General features: G+C 36.3%; 1 protein-coding gene and 1 long non-coding RNA gene across 5 annotated transcripts in view; one reads left to right on the top strand and one right to left on the bottom strand.

Annotated features, from left to right (window-relative positions):
* SLC10A7 (solute carrier family 10 member 7) overlaps positions 1 to 15402 on the bottom strand; it is a 252728-nt gene that overhangs the window by 117552 nt on the left and 119774 nt on the right. The gene's annotated exons all lie outside the window — the stretch shown is intronic.
* Positions 1691 to 14975, top strand: LOC121028890 (uncharacterized). The gene is made up of 3 exons (XR_005789485.1): positions 1691 to 2980; positions 13347 to 13398; positions 14707 to 14975. It is a non-coding gene; the product is annotated as an uncharacterized LOC121028890 (long non-coding RNA).

Genomic DNA, 15402 nt, shown 5'->3' with positions numbered 1-15402 from the left:
ACCCCCAGGAGAACTTCTTTCAAAGTTGGGAGTCTGTCTTCTCAAACTCTATCGCTGCTTTACAAACCAATTTTATGTAATATTCACAATCCTTGGTTTTCATTTCAACAATCTTCACAGCATCTTCACAGAATATATTCCATCTCAAGAAACCACTTTCTTTGCTCATCATTAAGAAGCAACTCCTCATCCGTTCAGGTTTGATCATGAGATTGCAGCAATTCAGTCCCACCTTCAAGCTCCACTTGTAATTCTAGTTCTCTGGCCATTTTTACCATATTGTCAGATACTTTCTTCACTGAAGTCTTGAACCCCTCATGAGGGTTGGAATCAACTCTTTGCCAGCTCCTGTTTATGTTATTTTGACCTCTTCCAATGAATCACAAATGTTCTTGTTGGAATCTAGAATGGTGAATCCTTTCCAGAAAGTTTTGAATTTACTTTGCCCAAGTCCATGAAGGAAATCACTATCTATGGCAGCTATAGCCTTATGAAATATATTTCTTAAATAATAAGACCTGAGAATCGAAAGGACTCCTTGACACACAGGCTGCAGAACTGCTACTGTGTTAACAGGAATGAAAACAACATTCATCTCTTTGTCCATCTCCATCAGAGCTCTTGGGTGACTAGGTGTATTGTCAGTGAGCAGTCATATTTTGAAAAGAATCCTTTTTTTGAGCAGTAGGTCTCAGCGGCGGGCTTAAAAACATTCAGTAAACCATGTCGGAAAGAGATGTGCCATCATCCAGGCTTTGTTGTTACATTTATAGAGCATGGACAAAGCAGGTTTAGCATAAATCTTAAGGGACCTAGGATTTTCGGAATGATAAGCATTGGTTTCAACTTAAAGTCATCATGTGCACTAGCCCCTAACAAAAGAGTCAGGCTGTCCTTTGAAGCTCTGAAGCCAGGCATTGACTTCTCCTCTCTAGCTATGGAAGTCCTAGATGGCATCTTCTTCCCGTACAAGGCTGCTTCATTTACGATGAAAATCTGTTGGCTTGTGTAGCCACCTTCATGAATTATCTCAGCTGGACCTTCTGGAGAACTTGCTGCAGCTTCTCCATCAGCACTTGCTGCCTCACCTTGCACTTTGATGTCATGGAGATGGCTTCTTTCCTCAAACCTCATGAACCAACCTCTGCTAGCTTCACACTTTTCTTCTGCAGCCTCCCCGCCTCTCTCAGCCCTCACAGAATTGAGGAGAGTTAGGCTTTGGCTTAAGGGAATGTTGTGGCCAGTTTGATCTTCTATCCAGAGCATTCAAACTTTCTCCCTATCAGCAATGAGGTTGTTTCACTTTCTTATCATTCATGTAGTCACTGGAGTAGCGCTTTTCATCTCCTTCAAGAACTTTTCCTTTGCACTCACAACTTGGCTAACTGTTTGGCAAAAGAGGCCTAATTTATTGGCCTATCTTGACTTTCAACATGCCTTCCTCACTAAGTTTAATCATTTCTACCTTTTGATTTTTTTTAATTTTTAAATGTTTATTTATTTTTTAGAGAGAGACACAGCACAAGCAGGGGAGGGGCAGAGAGAGAGGGAGCCACAGAATCCGAAGCAGATTCTAGGCAATGAGCTGTAAGCACAGAGCCCAACGTAGGGCTCGAACCCATGAGCCACGAGATCATGACCTGAGTGCAATTCAGAGGCTGAACCGACTGAGCCACCCAGGTACCCCCCTCTAGCTTTTAATTTGAAGTGAGAGATGTATGACTCTTCCTTTTACTTGAACACTTATAGGCCATTATAGCATTATTAATTGGTCTAACCTGAATATTGTCGTGTCTCAGGGGACAGGGAGGCCCAAGGAGAGCAGAGAGATGGGGGAATGGCCAGTCAGTGGCACAGTCAGAACGCACACAACATTTATCAGTTAAGTTCACCACCTTACATGGGTGCAGTTCATGGCACCTGAATACAATCACCATAGTTATATCAAAGATCACTAATCATAGATCACCATAACAAATACAATAACAACGAAAAAGGGTGAAATATTGTGAGAATTACTAAAATGCAACACAGAGACACAGAGTGAGCAAATGCTGTTGCAAGAATGGTGCAATAGAATGCCTGTCGCAGGGTTGTCACACACCTTCACTTTGCAAAAAACACAGTATCTGTGAAGTGTAATAGGTGAAGCACAATAAAGTGAGTCAGACCTTTATATTAATTAGCATTGGGAGAAGGCAAAGAGGAGGATTAAATATCATAAATGTTGGTGAAGCTTTCCTTGCCACCTTCTAACCTCCTCCTGGCACCACCTCCCTCTTGCCCAGCTTCCGCAGTTTCTTTCTGCACGCGGGCCTCCAAAACCACTGAATGTTCCCTCCGTCTCTTTCTCTGCTCTGCTCTGCTCCATCATCACATAAGTGAGCATTTTTTTATTGCTTCAGCGACCACTTCAGAGTGTGCTTACAGTCATGAATTCAGAGGATAATGGGAGGCAACTAGACAGGATTAATTGGTTCAAGCTGATTCTAGGAGACTGAGTATTTCTCTAATAATAATAGTAAATACTTCACATAATGATCATTTTGATGCAAGTATTGCGCCAAGTGCTTTGTATAAAACAATCAACTATTTCTCTCAGCTTCCTATAAGATCGGTTCCATTATTGTCCCCTCTTTTGGTCAAGAAACCTGAGGCTAAGAACGGCTAACAACGGACTGCCACTGTCACTGAGATTCAATCTCAGTTTAGCTTTGGAATCTGTGCTCTTTATGAATAATGATGATGATACTAATGACATCAGCAAAGTCAGAATACTAACAGTTAGGAGCACTTATCAGGGGCCAGGCATGTTCTAAGTACTCTATAGATATTCCTTCACTTATTTAAGAAACAATACTAGACTAGAAGCCAAAAAGACCAGGATTCTACTCCAAATCCTGGTACTGATTAACTGCAAAACTTGGAGGAAGTCACTTCTACCAATCTGGATCTCAATTTCCACAGATATACATTGAAGGTATTGTACCAGACGATCCCTCAAGTCTAACATATTTATAGTCTTCCCACTCAGAATAAGCCAATGGAAGAGGCCCTTGAGATGAACACAGGGGTACTAGAATAAAAGTATATTCTTGCTGTCAAAAACTGTATATATTAAGTCAAACAATATCAGTGATTGGGACCAGTAAAGATTTCACATGGCATTCAAAACTGTTTGGTGGATTAACACAGAATACAAAATAAAATTTGGTAATTAAAATGGGCTGAATTATGCACTCCCACCCCAAATTCATACATTGAAGTGCTAACTCACACCGTGACAGTGTGTGGTGTGATAGGGCCTTTTGGACCTAATGAAGGTTAAATGAGGTCATAAGGGCAGGGCTCTAAACAATAGGGCTGGTGTCTTATAAGAAGAGGAAGAGACACCAGAGATTTCAATATCTCTCTCTCCACCATGTGAGAACACAGCAAGAAGACGGCCCTACAAAGGCCAGAAATAGTTACTTTGCCAGGAAGTGAATTGGCCCGAACCTTGATCTTGGACTTCTTAGCCACGGCAAGAAATAAATTTCTGTTGTTTAAGCCACCTAGTCTATGGTATTTTGTTAATGGCAGCCCAAACAAAGACAGTAATTAAAGGGAAAAAAAAAAATAAATCCTAGATTAAAAAAAATCCTAGCTCTAAAGGAAAACACTGCTAAATTTAATTGTACATTGAAAAAAAAACTTTATATGACAAAAACAATTATACAATCAAAAGGTAAATAACTGGGAAAATATTTGCAAAATATTTGCAAAATGTAACAGAAATAGATTATTACTATATGAATAACATATAAAATCAATGTAAAAGAGTAATGGGAATTTTCGTAAAAAGATAACGTATTCACACCCTTAGTGCCTTGTCCAGTTCCTTGAGAGAGATAGCTAATGATTAATTGAACCAAATACATAAATTAACGTAATTTTAGTTTCATTAGTTTTTTTAAAGCATACAACTTACATAAATATAGGGGTTTAGACAACAATAGGTTGATTTTTTAGAATTATTATAGAATTTTATAGAAATATAAAATCAGAATATTATATTAAAAACAAAAAAGGTATGTAAAAGCCAGTGAACATTTTAAAAATTACTCAACCTCACCTGTAATTGACAATAAATAAGAAATGCTACAATAAATACTTGATACATATATATCTAAGTAAGATTATATTTCTCTTAATAAATTTATAAGTTGGTAATGTCTAATGTTGGTGAGGAAGAAAAAACAGTAGAGCCTTTTAAGAGTAAAGTTATTTATCAAAATTAAAAATATAAATACTTACGGCGCAGCTGTTCTACTTCTAGGAACCGATGCTACCAATATGCTCCCAAAACAAACATCAAGATAAATAAACACTAATGTTCATGACTACTTGTTTATAACAGTAAAAAACTAAATACAACCTTATAGGCTCATTTATGGAGGATGAATTCAATCCTTTTGCTATATCTTGTCAATAGACTCTTAAGCAGATGTTAAGGATCTTAGAATAGAATAAAGGAAGATTGCACTGAGTTAAAGAAAAAAAAGCAAGGTGCAGATTTTTATATGACATATTACCATTGGTGTGAATTTTTAAAAGCATACATGTACGCATGGGCATACACACACACACACATACACACACACACACACTATACTGGTATCATCATATTTTTCTGGTAGCAAACATGAGAAAGTTAGGAATGGCTTTCCATAAGGAGATATGGGAGGGGGGTACTTTCATTTACTGTTTTGTTTTTGTGTGTGTGCCCATAATATATATTTATGAATATAATTCTGAAAAACAGAGCATTTAAAAAGGCTTTAAATTATGGGTCTACCTTCAATTTCTATGACTCAGTGACTCTTCCTTGAAAAGACTGAGTATTCAACAATCAGTATGGCAAACACCTCAATTAAGCCAACATTTCTTCCTTTCCATAGCAAATATAATTTTCTTTAGCAATTTCTCTTTTACAAACAAACCACACTGAGTTTGTCCTAAGCTCTGCTCTTTTCTCCATGTTCTCTTAAGTGCAACCAGCTGCCAAACCCAGCTGATACTCTTCCATTCATGCTGTCAGGACCCTAGCTCAGGTATTCATGATCATTTATTAGGCAATAGTAATAGTGGAAGGAGATGTTGTTACTGAGCTCTTCTATGTGGCAGGCACTTCACATATTCTGCTTTCAAATCCCTACAACAATCACAGAAGGTTAGTATTAACATCTCTTTTATCTGGATACCTACAATATGATTACACCTAAAAAATGGTGTAATCCGGTGATGAAAAGTAGTGTCTCATTACTTGAAATTACATTCCTCTTAACACCTAAAAGGCTGAACATATTTTTATTCATTTACTGGCCATTATAGTCTCTTGCAGCATTTCCTGCCATATGTTTTGCCTATTCTTAGGCTAGTGGTTTGTCCCTTGCTTACTGATTTTAGTAGTTTTTCATGTATTTTAATCTCTTTCCCTCAACTTTTTAAAAAATAATTTCAAACCTATATTAAAATTGCCAATAGTATAATGAACATCTATATATTCTTCACCTATATTCATCAGTTACCAATTGCTAACATTTTGCCATCTCGCTTTTAACCCTCCACTCCTAAACTCTCTATCTCACTGGTGGATTTCACAACATTGTGACACTTCTCATCTAAATGCTTTAGCATGGATTCTGTGCCTCTTCATCCTTTCTGCTAGGCTGGCCCTTCATAGATCCTTTCTCTAGCCTAATGAACTCCCACAACTTCCTGTATCATATATTTACTGTTTCTTTTCCTTGGAATGTATTTCTGCATTTTCCATATATCCAAACCTTATCAATCCTTCAAGGCACAACTCAGATGTCCCTCAATCCATGAACCCTTCCCTTTTTTTGTGTGTGTGTGTAATTTTTTTTTAATGTTTATTTATTTTTGAGACAGAGAGAGACAGAGCATGAATGGGGGAGGGTCAGAGAGAGAGGGAGACACAGAAGCCGAAGCAGGCTCCAGGCTCTGAGCTCTGAGCTGTCAGCACAGAGCCCGACGCGGGGCTCGAACTCATGGACCGTGAGATCATGACCTGAGCCGAAGTCGGACGCTTAACCGACTGAGCCACCCAGGCACCCCAACCCTTCCCTTTTTAATTTTCCTTCTGTTGCCTGTGCCAGTTTTATATCACTTATTTCTTTCTTCTTGGCACCACAGTTATTTGTGCATATGTCTCACATCCCTAATAGTCACAAGCATGTAAGGACAGGAAGTGTGTCCAATAGTAACTTACATTTTCCACAGATCTTAGCAGAGCAACTTACAAATAGGAGATACTCAATAAACAACTGCAAAACCAAACAGCAAAATCACTGAATAAATTTATGTTTGTGAGAAAATCAGAGGGAAATTAAGATTCTATTTCCAACCCTTTCAACAATTCATTGTGATTTTCTATAAGTCACTTAACTCTAGCAGTGAAAATATGGATTATAAAACAATAGCTCTTTAATTTTTTTCAAGTCCAGGCACTTCATATATGCCATTCACTGTGTCATTTAATCCTCATAACAGTCTTGTGAGGTAGACATTATTACCAAATTACAAGAGGAAATGGAAGTAGAGAGAGATCAAGTAACATGTCTGTGCAGGTGGGGTATTGGTCTATGATTTTTGTCATCCTTATCTTTTTATTGTTTGTATTGCTCACTTGACCTGTAGTAGGTGTTCAATAAATGTTTGTGAAATGACTTGTTTAAAATTAGGTGTAAGCAGATGCCTACTTAGAGATATATGAATTCAATGAGTAATACTATTTAGCCAAAAACAAAAACAAACAAAAAAAAACCCAACCAAAACAGATAAGTAACTCATACTTGATACCAGATAATTAAAGAAAAGCTGGTATTTTCTGTTATACACAAAAAGTCACAATAATCTTTGGAACTCTATAATAGGTTGATTTAGCTTTTAACTTCTTGATTTATCATGAACAGCAGCAATACTTAGAGAGGTACGTGCTTAAAACATGGAGAATTAAGGGGCTTTTTCTTTGGGGGGGTTCTGGTGAGGAGCTAGGTGACTTTAACTTTTATAATTGTTTGTGTAATTGGCAATTCCACCAAAATCCATCAGATGGGTATCTGTGAGTTCTCTATTAAACATTTTATGTTACCTTGGAAAAAGCGCACATCAAGAGTCCAGTGTCAGGGCCCTTTGTTATCAAACAGGGGATCTGGCTCCCAGCTCTCACAGGTCTGAGACTCACTGGCTCAAATACAACCTTTCTGTCTGAACAGAGCTGTGAGACCTAAAATAACTGGGCTATAATTTCAGTTGTTTTAAAGTCTGACTCCAAAGTAACTGATAGGCTTTGATCTTTAAACAGAAAAAGAAAAAAAAAAGTGCATAAGCAATTTTCATCAAATTTTGTTTCCCTGAATTATACATTCTCCCAAACACCACTGTGTTTAGTTTTAAACACATACTCTTAATGAAATCTATTAACTCATTTAAAAACAGTAAGCAGTATCAAGAAACATAGTAGACCAACACTCCCAGAGAGAACTTCAGTCTCTTTGGTCCAGCTTCAGTGTCTCCACGGCCAAAGTCAGAGGATCAGCTTCTAATATAACATTGGAAGAAAAGAATATAATATGACTGTTACATAGATATATAGATATGAACTCCAAATTGGAATTAGGAGGCCTGATAGGCTGACCTCCTGGCTATGAGACACTGAGCACATCACTTACCCAGCCTCTATGAGCCTCAGAGTCCTTAGCTATAAAATGTAGATGACCATTTCTCCACGGGCAACTGCTAGGATTTGTGATATAATGGAGATAAAAGCACTCAGCAGTTACCTAGCTTAACAAATGCTCAATAAGTGTTAATAAATGCAGCCTATGGGGTCTCAAATCATATTTTTTTAGGGATTATGATAATGAAAAGTGTAATAGTATATGACACCATTAAAGTTTGAGTGTTTGAGCTTTAGTCTTTTAACGGTAAAATTTGTTGAAGACATCCTAGATTCTGCTATTTGAAGGAATATTTTTACTCATATACCTTATCCAGAAAAATCAATCAACAAACATGTGTGTTTATTGAATGACCAAATGAATACATGGGTGAAAAAAAAGGTTTTTGGGTTATAAGCATACCTGCTCACAAAAAACCTTACTGAAACTGACAAAAAGCCATCAGAGTGTTTTATGATTCCAATTACTGATAGTATTGCTAATGCTAATAATTACTAAGGACTTCAAGTTTGCTAGGCATCAGTAAGTTGTGGGAAAAGGATACAGAGTACGTGAAAGATAGTTATTTAAATTAGAATCCTAGATCTGGGAAGGTTCTCAGCAGCAGAAGTCATGAAAACATGAACCATTTTCCCTTCTACTTTATCAGATTACTTGTAAGTTATTTAAATTTACTGGGTTTAAATGTGCCTGCATTTCAAGTACTTTTTGCTTTTAATGATAACTTTAGAGTTAGCAGACATAAATACAGAAAATTCAAAATGCAAAAATTGAAAGTAAATGGTTGTAAATATACAGAATATAAAAGCAAGAGGAGCTTTGGGAGAAACTAATGCTCAGAGCAACTTGAAAAGGAAAAAGAAACAAATTAACAAATCTTGACCCATTTTCTTTAAGGAGAGAGATCCTGAAGCTGAAAAGGGGTGCTATCATCCTGCTAGTTAAATGTTGACGTGTTGTATGATTGAAATGTCTAATTGTTTATAAAAATGTAACAAAACGTGTCATCTTCACTCATAAGGAAAATTTCTGCTTTACTCATAAAAGGACATGTAGACCATATAAACTCAAGCCCTTAGAATAAGTAATTATCTCTATTTTTTATCTTTATTACAATTGTCATATACATATTAATATAAAGTATACCAGAGCTTTTAAGTGTTGGCCCATCAAACTTGAACATGGCAAATGTGTGAAGAGGAAAATAATGTTAGGTACCCATTTGTGACTGTGCAAATCAATGTCTCCAAGAAGAACAGTCTGGACTATGGGTTATTCTTGTTACCAAAAAGAAAAATGGCCTGTGTCTGTGTGACCAAGGGGGAAAAAAAAAGCGTAAAGTAAAAACACTGCTAAAAGCAAACAGAATTCTTGAACTCTTTGACCTATTCTGAGTTGAGAAATAAAGTATACCTTACGCCCTTGGTTCGTAGTCCACTCAAATATTTGGGGCTATGGAGCTGTGCTCTACTGAGTAGCTGGTCAGTTGTTAGGGACTGAGCCACACAAAAGGCACATGAAGTCGTCTCTTCTAAGAGTCAATGCATCTTCTGTAAGGTCCCCAAACATCCCTAACTCTCATCAGTAATTGTCATTAAAAGCTCTCATTATGTGAAGTAAGTGTAATTATAGCATCTTGCCCTCACAGGGTGTACAGCAGTGAGAAGGCTGGAAGGGTTCATAAATTAGTGCCAATTCACTCTCCCTCTATCTACCGTGCAATCTGCTGTGAGAGAGAAAAACCGTATTTATACACATTAAGGCAAAAGCCCAATGGCCCCTACAAAATTAACCTAAACACTAACTGTGGTTATTTGACGGACTCCCCATTTCATTATGTGTCTCAGAAATAAAAGAGATAAAGTTTGCTGCCATCAATAACACTGAACATATCTGCTGAATCCCGCAGATTCCAAAACATTAATAATTCAAAATCTTGTGGGAATTTTGTCATGGTGGAGATACGACTTGTCTGCAAACAGAGCTCAGGGGATGCTCAGTATGATCTATTCTTGTATATATGCACAACTGCTGCATTCATCATGACACAGAGGAGAACACAGCATTCGCCTGTATCTCTGCAACTGAAATTTTGGGATGTATATTATAAAGTTGTTATGTATAACACAATAATTCCCAATCTCACATGAAGAGTAATCATCCTGATGTGTCATTATACCTTACAGATTAAAGGGATTGGTAAATATATTTTCTCTCCCTCATCTCTTAAACATTTATGCCATAATTCAAAAAAACATTGAGACTGAATGATCATATTCAGAAAATAAGTTGGGCTCTCTCCTTTTTGGGTGACAGAATGTGTGTGTGTGTGTACATATACATACGTGTGTATATTTATACTGACATATCTGTATATATATGTGTATACACACACACTCTGTGTTTTTATATTTTTGTATATATGTACATATACATATACACACTCACATATCCATGATCCCCAGATTTACTTAAAAACTAGAAATTGACAATGTCAGTTACATCACTGACTGCTGTTCTGAGACCAACACCTAAGAAGATGACACTAGCAAAAATACCCACCAATATTATTCCCCGAAAGGTCCCTTTAGAGACTAGCCAGACCCTTAATTCTTGATAAAAGGTTTTGAACTGCTCTCAATACTAAGGCCAGAACAATCTTTCTAAAACTCAAATCCAATCATGTCATTTCCCTGTGGAAATTCTTCCTATTGCCCTTAGAATAAAACCCTAAATCCTCTTTAACAAGGCCCAGGAGACCCTGTGTGATCTAGCTACCCCAGCCTACCTCAGCCTCATCTCAAGCCATTTTCCACTTCATTTTCTGAGCTCCAGGCACAATGGCTTTCTTTCAGTTCTTTGAAAACATCATGGGCAATCCTGCCTCAGGGCCTTTGAACATGGTGTTTTCTCTTATGTAATGTTCTCCATTTAGCAAATTCCTACCATTGTTCAGATCTCAGCTTAAAAGCCAAATGCTCAGAGAAGGGGGGAAGTAGTACCTATTACTACTAATAGGTAGTAATTACTAAATGTTCCTGTGTAATAGGCATTGCACCCAACTTTTTACATGCATTTTTTTTTCATTTATTTTCACAACAACCCCATGAAGTTAGTATTACTATCCCTATTTACATATGTAAAGATGGGTCCTAGGAAGATGAATATATGGAAGATCACACAACTTTAAAAAGGTGGAAGAGGAATTCACTGAGATGGTCCCTCTGATACATTCTCTCTTCACATATATACTCTTAGGTAACATCATATAATTAGTTGCTTAATGTTTGCTTCCCACATTAGAACGTAACCTTTATAAATGTTGAAAGTGTATCCACCTCGTTCACTAAGATATTGTGCTGGTGCTGGGAACACAGAGGTCAACAAACATCTGATCCTGTTGAATGAGAAAATGCATGACACAGAGTCATTTCTAACACAAATAAAAGAAAGGCTAATTAAAAACGCTCACCGTAAGTCATTACCTATCCAATTCAAGGATAGGTAAAGCTGAGATAAGTGTAAATTATTCAGAACTATATGCAGTCCAATGAAGTCGTAGTAAATATCATCTGAATGGGAAATGCATGCAGTGTGTTTTTAGGGAAAGGCAACGCTGTGTGCACATCTAACTCTATACTGGAGCCTACCCATAAGACCAATTACTCAGAGCACTTTTTGAAAATGCAGTTCTTTATAGATTTCAGAGTACGCTTGATAGCTCTCAACTCCAAAGCATAAACACATTTAAAATCACAATGAAAAATGATGGATAATTAAAGTAAAATTGTTTTGGGGCACCTGGGTGGCTCAGTCGGTTAAGTGCCTTGACTCTTGATTTCCGCTCAGGTCATAATCTCATGGTTTGTGAGAATGAGATCCATGCTATCAACTCAGTGCCTACTTGGAATTCTCTCTCTCCCTTTCTCTCTCTCTCTCTCTCTCTCTCTCTCTCTGCCCCGTCCCACTTGCACACATGCTCTTTCTCTTTCAAAATAAACTAAAAAAAAAAAAAAAGGTAAAATTGTTTCAAACACTCATCGATCTATCTCAAGGAATGCAGCTAATCCTTGCATCTAAACAGTATTATTCCATATATTGGGAAATCTCATCAGAATGATTGCAAGTTTTCTTGAACCTAATATGTACAACCAATTCCACTGACTCTGGGGACTGATCAAGGTCAGCCCTAGATTTCAAATTTTCAAAATCCATGGTTACATCATGAATAAAAACCTGATTTAAGTATTTATTTCAACATTCTACCTCATTAACTTTTTCATTTACCAGTGCTACAACTGATTAACAAAATAAACAGGTCCTGTTTTATATTCTTCTTTTCTACCTTTCTATAACAAAGTAGTTAATGAGTATTGACATGGCTAAATATGAGGCAGCTTACCATAAAAATTTTTTTCAATGAGCACAAATATTATACTTTAAATTAGAAACTATAAAGGCCAATTATACTAGATAAGCACTGATGAGTACACCAAGACAAAAGTGTGTAACTTTACCTTTAGCAATATACGTATTTAGACAGCCTACAGAGCCCACCATGTACAAATACTATACCTATGAACGAATGGACAAATGAAAATGTGGAGGACCTGGAGAAGATTCAAAGACATCATCCTTCCAAGTCTCTTTTCTTATCCATAGGATCACATTCCTCCATACTCTTATTCACATGACTACAAAATGAATAATCTATATTTTTCAAAAGCCATGCCTTATTAGATGTACATGAACTTTGTTCAGCTATCAGAAATGTTTAAAGGGAATATTGGTCTCTGATCAACAGTTCTACTTCTTCTATGGAGTCTTACCTGATGAATTTTGTCTCCCCCCCTCCCTAAATCACTGAGCTCTCACTCCTTGTTACCATGTCACCTGTTCCTCACATGCATGCTTGTTAAAGCACACAATTTCTACTACCTTGTATTTAAAGCACAGTTTCTACTACCTTATATTTCATATATTTATGGGTTCATATCTCTCTTTTTAAAGTAGAAGCTCATTCAGGGTAGGTTTTTCATGTGATTCAATTTTGCACCCTCCTGTCCTGTCACAGCACTTATCATAATGGATGTGCATAATAGATAGAACAATTCACAAATAAATGAATATGGCTGTCTGTGAGTGATCTGCTGTCAGGTGCTAATGTATATTTGATCCCAACAATATTAACATCAGACATGCTCTTTAGTGCTAACATGTAATAACTTAAGTGAAAAACCAGAAACAACTAGTGTATGTGTATTGCACAGCATGAATGTCTTACTAAAAGAGGGTTTCTACTTTGGTTGTTTAATATTTCAATGTACTTTCTATCCACTGAAGTCCCCCCAACCCTATACTTGTAGATAATTAAATATGTCATTCATTTTTCTTTGCTCAATTTAGACTTTATAGAACTTAACATTCATAAAAATCAATAAGATATCCTTATAAAAGTAAGCCACTTTGGCCCTTGAATTCAAGACACTGATCATTCTTCTTTTTGCTACACATCATGGATTGTTTGCATTATAGGTCAACCTACAGAGTTTTTTCTCTCCACATACTTCTAATATTAATTATTCCTTCTCTCTGGCCCAGAGCTACTAGTCAACATGTTCCATAAGCCTGTCTATCTGAAGAGAACGATAAGGTAACTAAACTCTGATATCATTTGATATTTTGTTCCCCACCTTATTTCTTGACCACAAAGAGAAATCATGATATTAACTTTTAAATGAGGCGATAACTAATTAAGCCAAAGTAACTCAAAGGGTTTAGAATATTCAAAGAAACAAAGATACTGATAGAAACACCCACATCAGTGGAACGAGCATATTTAAATAAAAATTTTCCCTCCAATGATGGACATTTTACCAAAAATAAAATACATTATTTCAGGCATTATGTTTTGAAAGTCAAAAGCTCATGAAAGTAGAAAAGGTTGATAGTTTCAGATTACATTACTCTAAATAAAGAAGGAATTGTTGCTGACATCATCTTAAATATATTGCATACTGACATGTTTTTAAAGGAATTATAGTTGTGTGACACAAGTCAAAATCAAATTTAGTTCAATCAGCTGCAGCATATTTTTAAAAAATAAAAACATATTAGGGATACAAATATATGAAAAGGCCTTTATCAACCTTGCTTTTTATATGCCAAATTTTTAAATCCCTACTTATTTGCAAGCAAAAACCATGTACATTGATGAAACTGTGGGATTATATATTTATAAAAAGAGTAATTTCACACACACAAAAATTCCTGACCACTGCTTCCTCAAAAGTTCACTAAGAAAAAGGCAGGTAGGGACCTATTTCTTTAGAATTCAGTACAAAATGTTTAAACCCATACAAGGAAAAGTCACTAAGATTTAAACATAAATAACAAAGGAAAAATGAGAAAAAGAAATGAGAGAATTAAGTCAAACACTCTGTAAACTGAATTCAGACTCTAAGGTTTTACGGGCCATTAATCTAATATCTGCCAAACTAGATTTTCAAATTCCATAATATTTGATTTCTTTTCTAAAACTGGTTTACCCTTAATCCCAGAAGTTTTTCTTTCAAAGATAAACTACAATTCTAAGTGAGATTTCTATTCAACCAGGAGCTCTATTGTTGATTTTTTAAGTATTTATGAATCATATTTATGATTTTACCCTCCCTAAACATTACTTTTGACTTTAATAAATTTTAGACTTGTGTAAGAACTAAAAGATGGTTTAATGTGGATTAAATAATATTCATTTAAAAACAGGGCCACTTGTATACAATTTGTCAGCTAAAATAATGTCAGAAAAGTTTTTAGACAACTGGGAATTGCTTCCAAGTCAACAACTACAAAGCAACACTGAAGCCATCTAGGAATTTCAGTGTAAGATAGATCTCCTTTTGAAATATAACCCTGAAAATATATAAAATTGATCACAGGTAACTTTCTGTCTTTGCTCTAGGATTACAACCTTTAGCTGGAAAACACCATGACTATGTTCCAACCTGAAGTACTAAAGAATCTGCACAGCACAACAGCCTAGGAAATTTAGCTATTGGACAGCTTGATTGCTCCCTCACACCCCGCTTAATAGAGCTTCTCATTAAGTCACAAAAATGAGATCATTCAGCAAAAGTCCTTCAGTATGGCCCGTCCACTCATGCTAATGTGGTGTTGAAACAGAAGTCCGTGGGTTTGAGAGCGAATAAAAGATCTCAGCAGGGCATGGAAGGATGTAGTCCTTGTAGGGTAAGTAGATCTGGGGTAGCATCAAAACAGGAGAGCAGTAGAAACACCTTTAAGAATTCTCTGGAGTATAATTTAACAATACAAAATAAAAGTGGAAACTAAAGATGGAAGAAAACCTGGATAAAGCAATAACTAAAGAAGTTCCTTCTGGGCAGAGACTCTGGGGACCAGAGTTGAAGCACAGTTAGCTCTTCAGGCAGTGCAGATGCATATAATGTCACAAGTGTTCACAGTGTTATTGATAAAGTATTGGTATTTTCTGCAACATCATATAGCAGAACATAATAACTCCTAGGAGCACCTTGAGATTTCTGGAAGTATGTGAGTATGTGCATACATGAGCAAATACCTACAAAAGAGTACCTCTTCTGCTAGACCTTCAATTAAAAAAAAAAATTCTATTCTGTAC

Source organism: Herpailurus yagouaroundi, unplaced genomic scaffold, assembly GCF_014898765.1.
Source record: "Herpailurus yagouaroundi ecotype Mexico unplaced genomic scaffold, PumYag 28, whole genome shotgun sequence".
NCBI lineage: Eukaryota > Metazoa > Chordata > Mammalia > Carnivora > Felidae > Herpailurus > Herpailurus yagouaroundi.
This window is presented reverse-complemented; position numbering and strand designations above follow the sequence as displayed.